The 17,024-nt window shown below is 37.8% G+C and overlaps 1 protein-coding gene across 14 annotated transcripts in view; it reads left to right on the forward strand.

The window, feature by feature from the left end:
• Positions 1-17,024, forward strand: part of TENM3 (teneurin transmembrane protein 3) — a 2,750,454-nt gene that overhangs the window by 478,124 nt on the left and 2,255,306 nt on the right. For all 14 annotated transcript variants that reach the window (XM_065545705.2, XM_045391898.3, XM_065545707.2 and 11 more), the window contains exon 3: positions 5,312-5,348. The gene's annotated coding sequence lies outside the window, so the exon portion shown is untranslated. The remainder of the gene's footprint in view (positions 1-5,311; positions 5,349-17,024) is intronic.

Genomic DNA, 17,024 nt, shown 5'->3' on the forward strand with positions numbered 1-17,024 from the left:
CTATATTGAAGGCTAATTATGAGTCAAGCAGTATTCTAACAGCTTTACAAAAACTGATTCATTTAATTATAACACAATAACGCTATAAGATGGTGCCTATTATTTTCCTCCTTTTGCAGTTAAAGAATTAGTGGCAGAAAGAGATAAATGAGTTACTGAAGGTCACCCTGTAGTAAGGAGGTATTGAGATACCCTTTGGACCCAGGTAGTATGACTCTTGAGTCAGTTCTCTTAAACTCAAGCTATTCACTTTTGATAAACACTATGCAATTGATTTCTTAAAATTCTTTAAACCTTTCAAGTACCAAAATCCTTTCTACCTAAATGCAACTTTTTAAAATTCCACAAGCTGACTTACTGCTGCATACTCTGTACAATTAAACATGTTTCAACCCTCTACTAGCTTCAGTGATAAATAATATTTCTGCTTTATGGTATGCATGACAAATTCTTTTTTATCATCTCTAAAAATGCAAGACCTTAGATGAATACACTAACATATCTTCACAGTAGAGTGGGGGAGGGTGAAAACCAGGAAAATAAATTACTCCAGTAATGCATTTTGGCATTGTAATGGTCCATTTCTAGCAAAGAGCAAAATAGACATTATATAACCTGCTCTTATTTGATACTATCTTTTTAAGTTTAGTGATGATTACAATCTAAATAAATCAATATGAGCAAAATTTAAGAATAAAGATAACCATAAAACATTTTAATTGTCCTTTCTATCAAAAGGAATATATTTGTTATCATAACTACAAAGAATCATGCTAATTTTCACCAAAGGCTTAAGATTCAACATACTCAGCAGCAACAGATTCACATAATAACCCATGAAATGCACAAATAAAAATCTGCATTAAAAGAACATTAGAGGCCAGTCTGAAACAGAGAGAAATGAAAATATTCAGAGTCAATGTCTTGCTAGGTAACCGATTCAACTTTAAGAGCCATCTGGTCCTTTTCATGCTCCATATCCACTGTCCTCTACCAATGTAGACATGGACATGGTTTTTGGTCCCCTAATTAAGTGGAATCTATGTGGAATGGTAGGGCAGTGCCACACAACCATTTCCATTTTGTTTTTTGACAAGATATTTCCCATCAATGATTAGATTTTGAAAGGATCTTACATCAAGGCCAGCTAGTATATTCACTTTATAGATTTTTTGCGTTATTTACTAAATCTTAACTTTCTAATACATATCTCAGGTAATCAAAAGGAGAGATACCTCCATTATTTTCCAGATAAGGAAACTGTGGTACACAGGTATAATTTCAAGAGCTGTCCAGCCAGTTCTGTAGCAGGGATGGAGCTTCAAGTCAGGGAATTGAAGTAAAATCCTTTCCTTACCACATAGTAGCTGTAAGGCCTTAAGATAATGTACACAGGATCTCTTAATGTCCTCAATTATAAAATGAGAGTAATGTGTGTAAAAGTGCTGAGCCCAGTCTACTGAGTGTTTTGCTAAACTTGAAAAATCTAAAACTTAAAAAATCTGAAAACAAACTCATTATTTTCTCCTTCCCTAATTTTGTACCCCTTTTGTTTCTCTTGTGATCACTGCATTAGTAAATGGTGCTTCAGTCACTTAAGCCCCAAATCAGAATGATATTCCATAAACTTCTGTTCTCAGATGGTTAAAACTGTCAGTTATGCTTTCCAAATGCCTTGGGAGCCTCTCTCTTTATTTACATTCTCATGGCCATTGTGTCAGTTAATGTGAAGGTCTCTTAACCAGCTTGCTTCATTCGGTGTAGCCATCCACCACCTTGCTAACTTGATTATCCAAAACAAATATACCAGCCTACCTTTCAAAAATGATCCACATTTCTTCCACTTAAAAATTTGGATCATCTTAAAGCAGCATACTGATCTAGGCCTTCCGGAATGATTTCCTCCTTCAAAGGCTTTCTCTAATTTGGGCCAAGTGAGCACCCTGGAAATATTCTAGGCTGTGAGGTTTCCCCATGTCTTTGATCTTTGCCTATCCATTTGTCATTGTCTGATTGTCTGATTAAATCCCACTCACTCTTTCCCTTCAATCTTCAAATAATGAAAAATAAGTTACCTTGCACACCCAATAACTCCTGTGTCACACACACACACACACACACACACACACACACATCCTCACAAAAACAGATGAACTTACCCAGAGTATTGAACATGTCAAAAAAGGTGATTCATTTCAAAAATCAAAATACCCATGCTGTTTTTTTCTTTTCTTTTCTTTCTTTTTTTTTTCTGAGACAGGGTCTCACTGTCTCACCCAGACTGGAGGGATCCAATCATAGCTCTCTGTAACCTCAAACTCCTGAGCTCAAGCAATTCTTCCATCTTAGCTTGCTGAGTAGCGGGGACTATAGGCATGTACTACTACATCCAGTTGACTTAAAAATATATATACAGAGAGAGATGAGGGTCTCACTATGTTGCCCTGGCTGGTCTCAAACTCCTAGCCTAAAGTGATCCTCTCCTCTTGGCCTCTCAAAACACTGGTATTACAGGCATGAGCCACCACAACTGGCCTCCCAGCTTTTTCTTCTTTATCTTTTCTGTGGAGAGTTCATTTGAAGATGAGTTTCTGAAGGGAAGAGTCTATTGCCCCTCCTCACACTAAAATAGTATTCATGTCTCACCCTAAAATATTTTCAAAGAGGACTTTGCAAAGCTGTGAGAAGAGCTAAATGGCCACCTCTCTTCCACTGTCCTTATGTCCATCACCAGTGCACTCAGGTAGAAGAGTTAAAGTCAGTGGCTGCAGCCCTTGATTGGTAAGCTGATGGATAGGAATGTGCTTCTAACCAGAGAGAAGTTGGCAGCAAGACTGAGAAATTACAGCCCTGGCTTGTGCAGAATGAAGCCCAGATATCGCTTAATTGGTGGCCTTGATTTGGGCTATAGTCCAGCTCTTTATAACCTGATACATTCATTGCATACTGTTGTGATGTTACTTTGAGCTGTTTAGGGAAATGTTTTATCACAGTTGTTTACAACAGGGAAAAACACTAAAAACTGTTCACACTTTAACTCTGTTTGTATAACACGTCATGTGAATAGCCATCAGCTTTCCAAGTTCATCAGCTACCTGCATCTTGTCCCTTTAGGTCATGTTGGACAACCTCAAGACAAAATGATAACTTTTCCTCCACAGAGGGGTTGACCATATGCCCCTGGTTTGCTGAACCCAGTGCTGGATCACATTAGTGTGCTAGCATCTTGTTCATTTACTTCCTTCTTTAAATCTCAAAACTTTTCCAGTGTGACCAATAAATTTTATGTCCACTCTATCCAAAAGGGGATTAAGCAGAGGTCAGAATTTGTCTCTGCAATGCTGGAAAATGGAAAACTGAGCAAAAGACAATTCCAATATTGCAAAAGGGATCCAGCTTAGGATTCGAGGAAGACTCTTTAATGAGAGGATGTTTGGGATTCAAAAGTTAGAGCAAGAATTAGATGAGGGAAGTGGCTTTCTCAGCTCTCACGTTTGCTAAGGTCCCAAGCCTGAGAAAGGAAACAGGGATGCACATTTCAGCAACAAAAGAACGGCCAGTGTCTCTGCAGCATGATGAGTGAGGAGGGTGCTGGGAAAATTAGAACAGGGAAGCCAGCAGGGTTCTGAACAAGTCTTGGAGGCCATGTCAAGGATTTTAAATGAGCGATAAAAAAAAAAGGTTGCAATAGTTAAGTAGGATTGAAAGTTGATTATACCTGCTTATTAAAAAAAAAAAAACAAAACACTCAACATCTGTGTGGATAAAGGATTAGGGTTGGGGTTAGGTGCATGAATAGCGAGAGAATTGTAAAGACTCTGGGCAAACTAAAGTAACAGCCATTTTGAGAGATTGTGGAAATTTAGCTATCGTGGTAGTGGTAAGGGAAGAAAACTTTTTCTTTGCTGGTTCGGTAATAAATTGTTTATTTTCAAAAATGAACAGAACTAAAACTTGAGAAATTTATTTTGCCCTAAATGCTTCTTTTTATATCAAAGCAGAGATATCTTGAAATCATCTCTGTAGAGGGATGAAAACTTGTATCAATTTTTTCATTTACTATTAGTCAGTTTCGCCTTTAATTGCTTGAGAGGGCACCATCAGGGAGGAAATGCAATCCCAACTAGTGCAACATGAGAGACAGGGCACCGGGAGAGAAAGGCCTGCTCAGAAGCAGAGCTGTTCCCAAGGAGCCAAGAGAATTGCCAGACCACTCCATCCATCCCTGAGCACCCAACCCCTTTCTAAATCTTATTCGAGAGTCAATCTAGAACTGGAGTGAGAAGCAGTTTGCTGTCCTGACAGTTTAACACTCAGGTGAACTGAGATGAATTTGCAACATGATCTACCTCTGTTTACAAATTAGTATCTACACATTATCAATTTTGCAAGCATTGGGATTTTACTTCTTTTGAAGATACAATAAAACAAAGTTAAAAACAATTCTCCATAATTTGAGAAACTCAACGTCAGCATTTGTGACGTACAGAGACAGCTGAAAAAAAATGCATCTGCATAGTCTTGCATATGCAAATAAAGCAGAGTTCCTAAGGAAATTATACTTGATACTTTTGGTTTTCACTTCTGAGAAAACCAATTCAGGTTCTACTGGAAAGTAAACAATCAAAAGAGTTTCTTCTACTGCTGCTGTTTCTCCTAGTTATCCCTCTTTTCCTCTGATTGGGATTAAATATTATATTGATTCTGGCCGGCTTGTTTCAAGTGTAACCTTTGGTACACATTGCATGAAACCTTGATTTTACCTTATTTCATCTCAGTGATATTTGTGAGGTATTGTAAATAAAAATCTCTTAGACGTTAATCCAGTACAGTGAAAAGTATATAAGGAACTCAAATAACTAATGTAATATTTGAAAGGAGTACATTTGATATTAATAACTTCTACCCAGTGGTATTTTATTTTTATTTAGTAGAAATGAAATTCTCTATGACACCTAACCATTAAATTTTCTGGAGTAGACCTTAATCCACATGCTTCTCATTATAGACATTGAGTGGAATATGCTCCAATCTACACCCATGACCCGGATAATGTGCCCTGTAATTTCTGTTTTTGCTTTCAGACATGAAACTCATTAGCTTTTGTGGTTTCAGTGCACATGCAATGAACAGAAAAGCATTTAATTATTACCACCAAGGAGGTGATTTTCTTTTTGGGTAAAAAAGAAACTAAATGAGGTCAGGAAAAGTTTTTTTTTAAAGTTGCGCTGTAATTGTGCTTAGTATAACAATGCATCATTCTTTATATCATTTACTGGATACCAATAAATGATATGTTTTATTTTAACAGGCAATTTGCTGCTAGAAGTGTGTTTTCCATTCAAAAGGTAAGTGCCTTTTTAAGAAATATTATATAAAATTATCATCATTTCTGATTTATAGCTTTGAAGAGCCTGTTAATTTTAAAGCCCCATGGCTGACAGCTGTGTTGTTCAAAGGCGAGGATGTATAGTATTAATTATCTTAAGCTCCAGATTATTATTCATGCTGCTGACATTAAGTATAAAGGACAAACTGGCACATTTTTCTATTTTAGTAAGAAAATTAACCTGGTGATTTTTAAAAGAAATACCTGTTGAAGTGAGATACAACTAACACAGTTCACTTTGATCACATTTGTTTCAGTTCTAGATGGATGTAGATAATTTTCCTGGAAATTACCGGTAACTTATGGTCACAGGTTTTTGTTTTTTGTTTTTTGTTTTTTAGTTTTTCTTTGTTATTTGTTTGGTTAATTGGAATCAGAGAATGGCTTATACATTTTGAAAGTTAAAAATGCTTGTGTCTGAAAGATATTACTTACCAATAAAGACTGATCAGCTTTTACCAGACTACATTTATATTTTCAAATTTTGCAAAGTATTAGTTGCAACCATGAGTTAAATTTTAGAGCTGGCTAACTCTAGTAGTATTTAAATTTTCAAGAATTCTGTGATGCTTAAAAGAAAACTAAATGCTTAAGTAGAGAATACTTTGTACTTTATTATATACCCAAAAATGTCTACTTCGTTGTGTTATTTCTCAGTTTGTCTTTCCCTAAGCATTCATTCAGACAGTGAAAATATAGAGGGGTGATTAGTTACTGTATTCCTGGTATGGTCTTTGTTTCTCTAACAAGTCATGGTGAATGTCTTCAAAAGACAGCCTTCTACAGCATCCCTGGCAAACATCAATCTCTATTATTGCTCTAGCTTGGAAGTTCCACTTGTTTATACCTCTTGGTTGAGTATAATCACTTTTTTACATTTATACGTTTTGGATGCTGTAAGGAGAGAAACTTCTTGCCTTTAGGGTATTTGAATTCAGCTTCTGGTTGTAATAACAGAGGAACTCTGTGTGTAATTATGTTGCCAAGATAAGTAAATTAATAAATTATAACTCTTTCCTCCACCTAATACTTGTTTATTTATGGGGTTGTATTTCTGCTATCAGGTAATGTTGGTGTATTAGCTTGATGTATTAGCATCATGCTAACTATCACAGCTAGTTATGTGGTTAGCAAAGCAATGTATTTTCCAGGCACTTTGCATTATGAAAATAGCACGTCTGTTACTTGTAAATTCCTGCTCTCTTATGGTAGGAGCCCATAATTCTGTTAAGTAAGCTACGAAGAATTATGTTTAAAAGTGTAATTCACAAATTCTGCCTTGTCATGGAAGTTGGCAGCTATGACAGAATTACAACAAAGTTCTTTTTTTATAAGTTTAATCTTAAGCTATATAAATACATGATGTACAGGTTATGCGAGCCATGGTTTAGACTACATTGTTGAAAAACAATCAAGAAAAGTAAAAAAAGTTAACGATTTTGAAAGTTTTACCCTCCTTCCATACAAACTGGGTAGTCAAAAGAATGTAGGCTTTAGGGTCAGTTAGAACTCACTTGTAGACCTACCTCCAGCTCTTACTTGCTGTGTGACTTCAGGCAAGTTACTTAACCTCTCTGAGACATTTAAATGAGTTTTCAGACTGAATATAATAATACTTATTTTGCACAACTGCCATAAACATGCTGCAAGTGATTTGTTGGTTCCCTGCTTTCCCCTAAAAGTCAATCTCATCTTGTGTATACAACCTCAAACAAATTCCTTATTGCTGTGTCTGATAAAACTATAATTTTATGGTAAGTTTGTCTCTTTTTTTCTTCTATGTATATAAACTTTGCCTTGAATGTACTAACCTGGTAGAATATTCATATCTATAAAATAAAGCATAATATCTTGCTAAACTCTGTATATAGATGCTGCCTTCTGTTGGTGTCAAAGTGTACACCCCGTGTATTGATTTACAGGCATTTTGTGAACACAAACAACTCTCATTTTAGTAACTGTTTGTGAATCTTAAATACTTCTTTCCTTTTTTGTCTTCTCTTCCGTGCCGCTACTTAGGCTATTTCCTGTCCAGAGACCTAGTCCTCTTTACTACATACGAAAGCTTAGAAGTGGGGCCTGTTCTAGCTTCTTTTATTCCTTTATTTAGGAAAGCATCTCCTTGCAATCCTTTCTCTCCAAACTCTGCTGGGTAATTGAATAGCTAAATGACTGAAAATGTTTCAATAGCCTTTCAAGATAGTGTTTACATTTTAATGAGCTTTTGTAATGGCTTCACCTAAATGCAAGGGAATATGATGATCTCTTTGGTATGGGGAAGAATTTGAGGCCCAAAGTCATTCCCAGGCAGCCCTGTAAACTTATGAAAGTAGCGTTGCTTCCTCTCCATGCTTGCTATAAAGCTTCTACATGCGTACGAGACTTCACGTAAATATTCTCTTTCTCTTTTTCCGCTTTCTCCCACTGCAGATAAAAAATTTCAAACGGACATAAATTGATATCTAGTTCTCCTCTGAAAATTGCGAACACATTATTTTAAATCTTCTCTGTACTATTCTCCAACCCCCTTTGATTTTTTAGTTGCCTTCAAAATTTTAAGAGTAATTTATATTTATTGTTTATCACAAATTCTCATACACCTGAGCCAAACGGTTTTGTTAAGTTTGGGGGGAATCATGACTTTTGTGTTTCTGATCAGGAAACAGAGAAGGACGTGACTTGGCTAAACTCGGCAGAGTGATCATTGGTTAATACTGGGGTTTCTGACAACCCAAAGCAGTTCAAATATGCCAACGTCATTCTATCACGTAAAAGCAATTCATGTGCTATTTTTCTTCTATGGATTTACTCATGCATATGCAAATACAAGACAGAAGAAAACCAGACAAAATGTACTGCATGTGGTAATGTGACTCACGACTCAATAAGCCAGGCCCTCCCCAGGCTCCTTGCCAATATAAACTCGGTGTTGACAGGGAGCTCGGTGTTTTCTAATAGCAAAAAGCCAAAAATGAAAATAGTTTACAAGTGATACATGAGAGATTCATTTTTAAATAGAAATTCTCTGCTTGAATAATGCAATGTATATATGACATTAATAAAGTTCTGGGAAAAATGATAGAAGACCTGCATGTCACATTTTGCCGGGCACAGTTAACTAATCCTGGTGACTAAGAAAAAAGGACAATGGATTCCCCTGAGAACTTTTAATTGACCCTTAAATGTCATTCCAAGTGCTTTAATAATAAAGAATTGAAAAGCTTTGACATTTGTTGATTGTTTGCCTTGAAGTTTTCTGTTGATTTATTTTCTATTTTTACTGAAAAGTTACTGCTGGATTCTAGTGCCTTAGGAAAATACCCCATATTTTATCTCATCATATCATCTGTGTGAGTCTAACTTTCCTATGGTTTGCCTCACTCTTCTCAAGCCAAAACCAACTAATTATACCTGTCACAAAACAATTTCTTCCCCAATCAGACAAATGGATGTTTTTGTTCATTCTTTGCTTCTTGATTGTTTTAAACAGCAATCCTATATTAATTTTGATAAATCCACACACTGATATTAAAATGATCATAAAAGGAGCACGTGACAAATTTATCTGGGCTTATAGATTAGAAGTTGGATAGGGGTGTCCGTTGTGAGCATTGCAACAGTATGAGAAGCACTCAAATCTAAAGTTAACACTTCTGAATAAATTTATTTTTTAGCATGCGGTTTTTCCTGGAAGACTGAAAAATCCAGAAACTTTTTTTACATCTAGAATGCCCTGTCTTGCACATATTTTTTAAAATCTATATCACATATTGTTGACTTCCTTGCCAAAGACACACGTGCATTTCTATTTTATTTTTTGATAATTCTGATATTGTACCTAGTTCTCTGGAGCCATGCTACCTGTATTTTATTTCTGAATCAAGCTCTATGCTTCTTTCTACCTACCAACTTTTGACATGTTTTCACTGGCAATTTGGTCATTAACATATTTGCGAGATCTAACTTTATATCACTATTTCAGGTGAATATGTAAAGCATAGAAAACCAGATAAAATGTTGGGTTTCTTTAAATGAATTTCGTCTCTATAGAATAAAATTTAGCATTCGATCCTTTTTTCCACATCATCACACATTTACTTTTATACATTTACCTTAGAGTAAATATATTTGCCTCACACCACTTTAGAGAGTGATTAAGGTGCGTGCTTGGGCCACCTTTTTCTCCTCAGATTTCCCAAGAATTAGTTTTCTTCATTTAAATAATTACAACAACTACAAAACCTTCACATTGAAAATCGGGGGCCGGGCGCGGTGGCTCAAGCCTGTAATCCCAGCACTTTGGGAGGCCGAGACGGGCGGATCACGAGGTCAGGAGATCGAGACCATCCTGGCTAACACAGTGAAACCCCGTCTCTACTAAAAATACAAAAACTTACCCGGGCGAGGTGGCAGGCGCCTGTAGTCCCAGCTACTCGGGAGGCTGAGGCAGGAGAATGGCGTGAACCCGGGAGGCGGAGCTTGCAGTGAGCTGAGATCCGGCCACTGCACTCCAGCCTGGGTGACAGAGCGAGACTCCGTGTCAAAAAAAAAAAAAAAAAAAAAAGAAAATCGGTATAGATATTACAACTTGAATTATACAATAAAATAAACATGAGCAAGCTTTTCTTTCCACAATGAAAGTTCATTATAGAAACAGCATCAAATGCAACTCCTAGACATGGTAAATTTAAAGAAGACAAAATTTCACCATCACCCAATTGTTCTGAGATAACTACTACTGGCATTCCAGTGTTCAACTGGACTTTTAATGCATGTATTTATACATAATCAATGTATGGTACCTGTGCAATATATAGACTAATCTCTTCTTATAGGTCATTTTACCTTACTCAGTGTCAGTTACCTGTGGTCAACTATGGTCCCGAAAATATTAAAAGAAAAATTCCAGAAATAAACAAATTCATCCATTTTAAAACGTGTGCTGTTCTGAGTAGCATGGTGAAATATCATGCCATCCTGCTCTGTCCTGCCCCAAACTTGGGCCATCCAATTGTCTAGCACAGCCACACTGTAGACACTACCCACCCGCTAGTCACTGATGTGGCTGCTCCTGACATCCAGCCGTCAGCATCATCACTGTGGGTCTTGGTCTGGGAACCTACACTCATCCTCCTGGATAGTTTAAGCTATCTCTGGATTATATATAATACCTAATAGAATGCATATGCTATGGAAATAATTGTTCTACTGCATTTTTATTTGTATTATTTATAATTGTAAATTTGTAAATTAGAAAAATCTTTCTGATTATTTTCAATCTGGGGTCGGTTGAATCCAAGGATGCAGAACCTGTGGATATTGAGGGTCCACGTATATGGTTATAATTCTCCTAATTTACTATTAGCTATTGTTGTTAATCTCTTACTGTGCCTAATTTATAAATTAAACTTTATCATAGGTATATAAGTATAGACAAAAACATACTATATATCGGCTTCTGTACTATTTTTATTTATTTATTTACTTATTTATTTTTATTTTGTGTATTTATTTTTTTTGAGACAGGGTCTCACTCTGTCACCCAGGCTGGAGAGCAGTGGCACCACCTTGGCTCACTGCAACCTTTGCCTCCCGGGTTCTAGCGATTCTCCTGCCTCAACCTCCTTAGTAGCTGGGATTACAGGCATGCGCCAACACACTGGGCTAATTTTTGTATTTTTAGTAGAGACACGGTTTCATCGTGTTGATCAGGCTGGTCTCGAACTCCTGACCTTGTGACCCACCCACCTCAGCCTCCCAAAGTGCGGGGATTACAGGTGTGAGCCACTGCGCCCAGCCGGGGTTCCTTACTACTTGTGGTTTCAGGCATCCACTGTAGGTCTGGGAAGGTATGCCCTCAATGAGTTGGGGGGCTACTGTATTCCAATTCTCTTTCTTAGATACGCTGTTTTCCATCCTGCCCTCTCTCCTGAGAGGCATCAAGGTCTCTCTGGATCTGGATTTTGTCTGTTCAGGGAGAGAGATAGATAGGGAGATGAGAAGGATATAAGAGAGTGAGATCAGGGTTTCTTTCTCTGGCTCCCTCCCTCCAAGATCACCTCAAGCTGTCTGTGTCCCTTGGCCACAGTTCTCAGGTCCTGTCCAGGCACACTTCCCTCAGCGACTCTCTTCTGGGTTGTAGGAGCTGCCCCTTCTCTGTCCCTGCCACCCTCGGCATGGTGAGAATTTTCCTTTGAACTTCTTGGGTTTTCTGAACATTCCACTTACACCTTTGTCAATGGTTCCTTTCTTTAACTGTCTGGAAATTATCCTAATAAGAGGGAGGTGCCGTCCGTTCCTAGTTGGAACATGGACTCGTACTGCAGTTTATATGTGGTTTTATTGCCTGCTTCTGATTTTGCTCTGCAACATGTCTCGAACATCCTTACTTGTTCGGTATCATTTTATCACGTTCTAACAGCCTCATGCTACACATGCACCACAGTTGAACATTCACCTTGTTTTCTGGTTTTCCCTCTTAGTGACAATGTCATGAGGAGAACCTCTGTACCTATGTACAACCTCTATTAGTCCCTTCAGATAAGTTCCCAGAGGTGAACTAATGGAAGTATTTCCAAGTGGTATTTCATTATTCATGCCCCAGATTTACTATCAAAGAAACACTACCATTCTTTAGCTGTGCCATCTCCGTATTCCCTCAAGCAGTTCTGCAGTCACTTTGAAAGTCTTACTGCTTGAAAATGTGAGACACTGGATCTCCGGGCTTGAGGATTTTCTCCGAGGATGTTCCAGGGTTTGTTTACATGCTTTTATTGCCTACTTCTGATTTTGCTCTGCAGTAGGTATTGAACATCCTTGCATGTTGCTCAGTATGATTTTAACACATTCTAACAGCTTCGTGCTACACAGCCTCCATCATAAGATCATCAACCTACTTTTCTTTCTTTTTTAATGTTTTTTTTTAAGATGGAGTTTTGCTCTGTCACCCAGGCTGGAGTGCAGTGACAGGATCTCGGCTTATTGCAACCTCCTCCTCCTGAGTTCAAGAGATTCTCCAGCTTCAACCTCCCAAGTAGCTGGGATTACAGGCATGCACCACCATGCCTGGCTAATTTTTGGTGTTTTTTTTTGTTGTTGTTGTTGTTGTTGTTTTTGAGATGGAGTCTCGCTCTGTTGCCCAGGCTGGAGTGCAGTGGTGTGATCTTGGCTCACTGCAACTGCCATCTCCCAGGTTCAAGCGATTCTCCTGCCTCAGCCTCCCAGTAGCTGGGATTATAGGCATGCACCACCACGCCCAGCTAATTTTTGTATTTTTAGTAGAAATAGGGTTTTGCTATGTTGGCCAGGCTGGTCTCTAACTCCTGACCTCAAGTGATCTGCCAGCCTCCGCCTCCCAAAGTGCAACCTACTTTTCTTAATCAGCAACAGGAGTTCCTTATAACTAGAGACCAGGCCATGTTTACCTGAGCCATAGAAGCCTCCTTACTAGAGGGCTGTTCTGTGCTGTTTAGGGCCATCTGCCTAAATGCCTTCAGCTTGCATCTGGTTACAATTGACTCATTTACACCAGTTCTTCCCCATTCAGAACACAAAAGCTGTTATCATTTGTCCCCTTTCCCCTCTTTTGACCCATGGAGTTAAGACCTAAGGTTAGCTTCTCAGCCTTTGAGCTCAGAACTTTCTATCTATTGGGCTTTATTCACCTCCTCATTTGTTCCTTGTCTGCCCATCTCTGTATCTCCACAGTGATCTCAAGCTTAGCAGGGCAAGACTCACATAGCCTCCTTAGAGGAGATCAGACAGAAAAAAAAAAAAAAAATCTGCTTGCAGCAGTATGGTTGGAACAGAGGGTTTCTAAAGGAGCAGCAGAGGACCTGGGAGACTCACACATACCCAAGAGCATTTGGGGACAAAACTATGAACTACATTCAAGTATTTGAAGGATTAAGGAGGAAACAGCTTCCTCTAACAGCTTCACATTTACTTAAGAGTTGAAGATTCCCTTTGATTTTTTTTTTCACCCACTGGCAAGAATATAAGTCTGACTATCATGGCTATTGTTCAAACCATGTAGACGTCCATTTTCCACTCTCAAAGAACTGCAGCAGTTGAAATAAATGGCAAATAATGCAAAAAGTCAGGCTTTTCCCTCCTTTTTTTTAAATGGAATTATAAATTTCATACAACTCAAATATTCCATTTGTAACTATAATAATGACCTAGGTCATATAGAAATTGTCACCTGAGTTATCAGCATGTTCCTACATCTTGGCTAAAAGCCCAGAAAGAATAGATTTACAGAACGAAAATCTGGAGTGTTTTATACATATTATAAATACTGCTCTCACTGAGGAAAATGTGTGTTTGGAGGCAGCAACTCTTACAAGGAAAATGTAAAATGTTCATATACATCATTTGGTTGAAAATGTTCTCCCGTCATTTCTACCTCTGATTAGCCCAAAGAAAATGAATCATCGTTCCTGGAATACAAACAAACAAATGAAATGTAAACACTTCTCTTTTTTTGTGATTTCCACTGTTTCATGTGTTTCTCAAACCTGATTTTCCCAGAAATTGGACAACCTCAAACCTATTTTCAGGGGTTCATGAGTTTCCCATGAGATTGTTATGATTAACTGTGCATCTCTGTGTTTTTATTCTTCATTAATCTTTAAATATGTTGATATACGAATGCTAATGAGATCCTGATTAACCACCTTATAATACTGTGTACCATGTAACTTCAAATTGTACTGCTAAAGTTTGTAAGAAACCATAAGAGGGCGGGGAGAGAGAGAGTGAGAGAAAGAGAAATCATTTAAATAAGGTGTTAATGTTAAGTTAAAGCCATCTGAAGCCAAGAAAGCTGTAATCACCTGTTTCACTGTTGTTAGAATACAGAAAACTGTTGCGAGAATTAAGTCGTTACTTGACAAATAATAGAACGTGGAATTTATAAAGGTTTCCACTTTAAAATTTAGTAATATTGCAAGTGGCCGTTTAGTCCCCTCTAAACTTCATTACCAGTGATAATATATTATACCTCTTTTGTTTATTTTTCAGACAGGAAAGTTACAGTTTTTAATATATATATTTTAATTGAAACATAATTATACATATTTATGGCTACAGTGTGATATTTTGATACATGTAAACAATATGTAATCAAGGTAATTAGCATATCAGTTATCTCAAACCTTTGTCACTGCTTTGTGTTGGTAACATTCAAAATGGTCTCTTCTAGCTATTTGACAAATTATAATAAATGATTGTTTACGATAATCATTCTATAGCTCTGTAGAAAACTAGAACTTACTCCTCCTGCCTAGCTGGAATTCTGTTTCTGTTAACCAACTTCTTTCTCTCTCCCCTTCCACTTACCCTTTCCAGCCTCTGGTAATCACTATTCTACTCTCTACTTCTACGAGATCAACTTTTTTAGGGTCCACATGTGAGTCAGAACATACAGTGTTTATCTTTCTGCACCTGACTTACTTCACTTAACATAATGTCCCCCAGGCTCATCCATCTTGCTGTGAATGGCACGATTTCCTGCTTTTTTATGTAAAGAACTTGAAACGGTTACTTTAAGTTGTACTGGTTTTACAGATTTTTAAAGTTTGAGGATACTTTTTCAATTTTATAAGAGTGATTTTGCTGTTTATAAGTAGATAAAATTAAGTGCACTTTAATAAGAATGAAGTGTGAGAACATTTTCATGGTATTTTGTATATTCTTTACTAAATTTTGAGAAACACTTAATGTTGATTATTCTCCCACTATCCAGGATCAGACTTATATTTATTTTTGAATTATTATCTTTTCCCCAACACTGTTTCTTCCATGTATTCAGTTAGCCATTAAGTGTGAAGTTTAAATTATAGATGTATTCTTCAATAGTAGCTCAGGGATGTCTGCAGAAAATGTTGCTATGGTACATACAAATACAGTGATCTCTTGGTATCCCTGAGGAATTGGCTCTAGGAACCCCCACAGATATGAGAATCAAGACCCTTGTAAAAAAAAAATGACTATGCGCATATAACCTATGCACATTCTTCCATATACTTTAAATCATTTCTAGATTACTTGCAATGTTACCAGGAAGTGCACAAATCTTGGTTCTTGTCTCACTTGGGAGAAAGAATTCAGCCAAGAGACAATTTAGCCAAAAAGGAGAATTTAGTGAAGGAAAATAGAGAGCAGAGAGTTGATTTAGAGAGACAGGACACTCTGAAAGATGAGGCAGAGTGGGCTGCTGAAAGAGAATGAGCCAGCAGCAGCCCTGAGAGATCTGCATTCGGTTTTTATGATGTCAGATTTTTCTTGAAGTTTCCTCCTCTGTCTTAAGTCTCCACCTTTTTTCTTCATCTGGTTTTCTTGCTGCTGCCTTGTCCCCACCTTTACCCCACCTAGTTTCCATCCCAGGTTTGGGGGATTCCCCCTTACTGTCAGTGATGCACCTGCATGGACCAGGTGTTGGATATGAATTCTACCTAGTGGTGGAGTTGCTCATTACTGCCACCCTGGGAAAGTCGCATAGCAGTTAAATCTGCACTTACCGTGCTTTTGTATGTCTTAGGGATTTCTCCTTTGCCCTCTTCTCCTCCTTATCCGCATTTAGGTAGCTACATTCTGACAAGTTAACTGCAGAGTGAGCAATTACTGGGCGTCTTAAGCGGTGTTTCTTCCTGCATAGTTATTTCCCCTCTTGTCTGGTCATCTTTAGCATGCCGGTTTCTGGTTTCTGGTGTCAGGTTTTCCAGACCTCACTTTTTTCATGCCCCCCATGTCCCACTCATGTCTAACTATCTGCCTACTCTAACCATAATACCTAATACATTGTCAGTGCTATATAAACAGTTGTTATACAGCCTTTTATTATTTTTATTGTTGTGTTATTTTTATTGTTATTTTATTGTTGTTTTTATTTTTTAATATTTGCAATCTGGGGTTGGTTGAATCTGAGGATGCAGAACCCATGGACACTGCATGGTTGAATTTCTTGATAAAACATAAATCTTGGCCGGGCGCAATGGCTCACGCCTGTAATCCCAGCACTTTGGAAGTCTGAGGTGGGTGGATCACAAGCTCAGGAGATCGAGACCATCCTGGGTAACACAGTGAAACCCTGTCTCTACTAAATATACAAAAAATTAGCCAAGCGTGGTGACACGCACCTGTAGTCCCAGCTACTCAGGAGGCTGAGGCAGGACAATTACTTGAACCCGGAGGTGGAGGTTGCAGTGAGCCGAGATTGTGCCACTGCCCTCCAGCCTGGGTGACAGCGTGGGACTCTGTCTCAAAATAATAATAATAATGATAATAAATAAATAAACCTTAACTACAGTGTCTAGAAAACCAGATGATACTTCGCAGAGACTGTAAGGACCATAATGGACAAGTATGAGGCTTCACTGTGGGTCATGAAGGAATTGACAAGATGATTCAATGTCTAAGCAAGTTGACACTGGACCCTATGAAGATGTGAAGGGCTCTTCTACTGATTGCTGAAAGATCTGTTTGAATTACTAGGTTCCTCTTGGCCTCTGGTTGTACTAGAGGGAAACATCTGCAAGATTCACATATTCTTTCTTATGAATAAGTGTGGCACATAATTCTCCAGTCATCATTTTTTACCTTAACAATGCAATATGTGTCTAACCATTTTGCC

The sequence above is a fragment of the Macaca fascicularis genome, chromosome 5 (assembly GCF_037993035.2).
Source record: "Macaca fascicularis isolate 582-1 chromosome 5, T2T-MFA8v1.1".
Taxonomy (NCBI): Eukaryota; Metazoa; Chordata; class Mammalia; order Primates; family Cercopithecidae; genus Macaca; species Macaca fascicularis.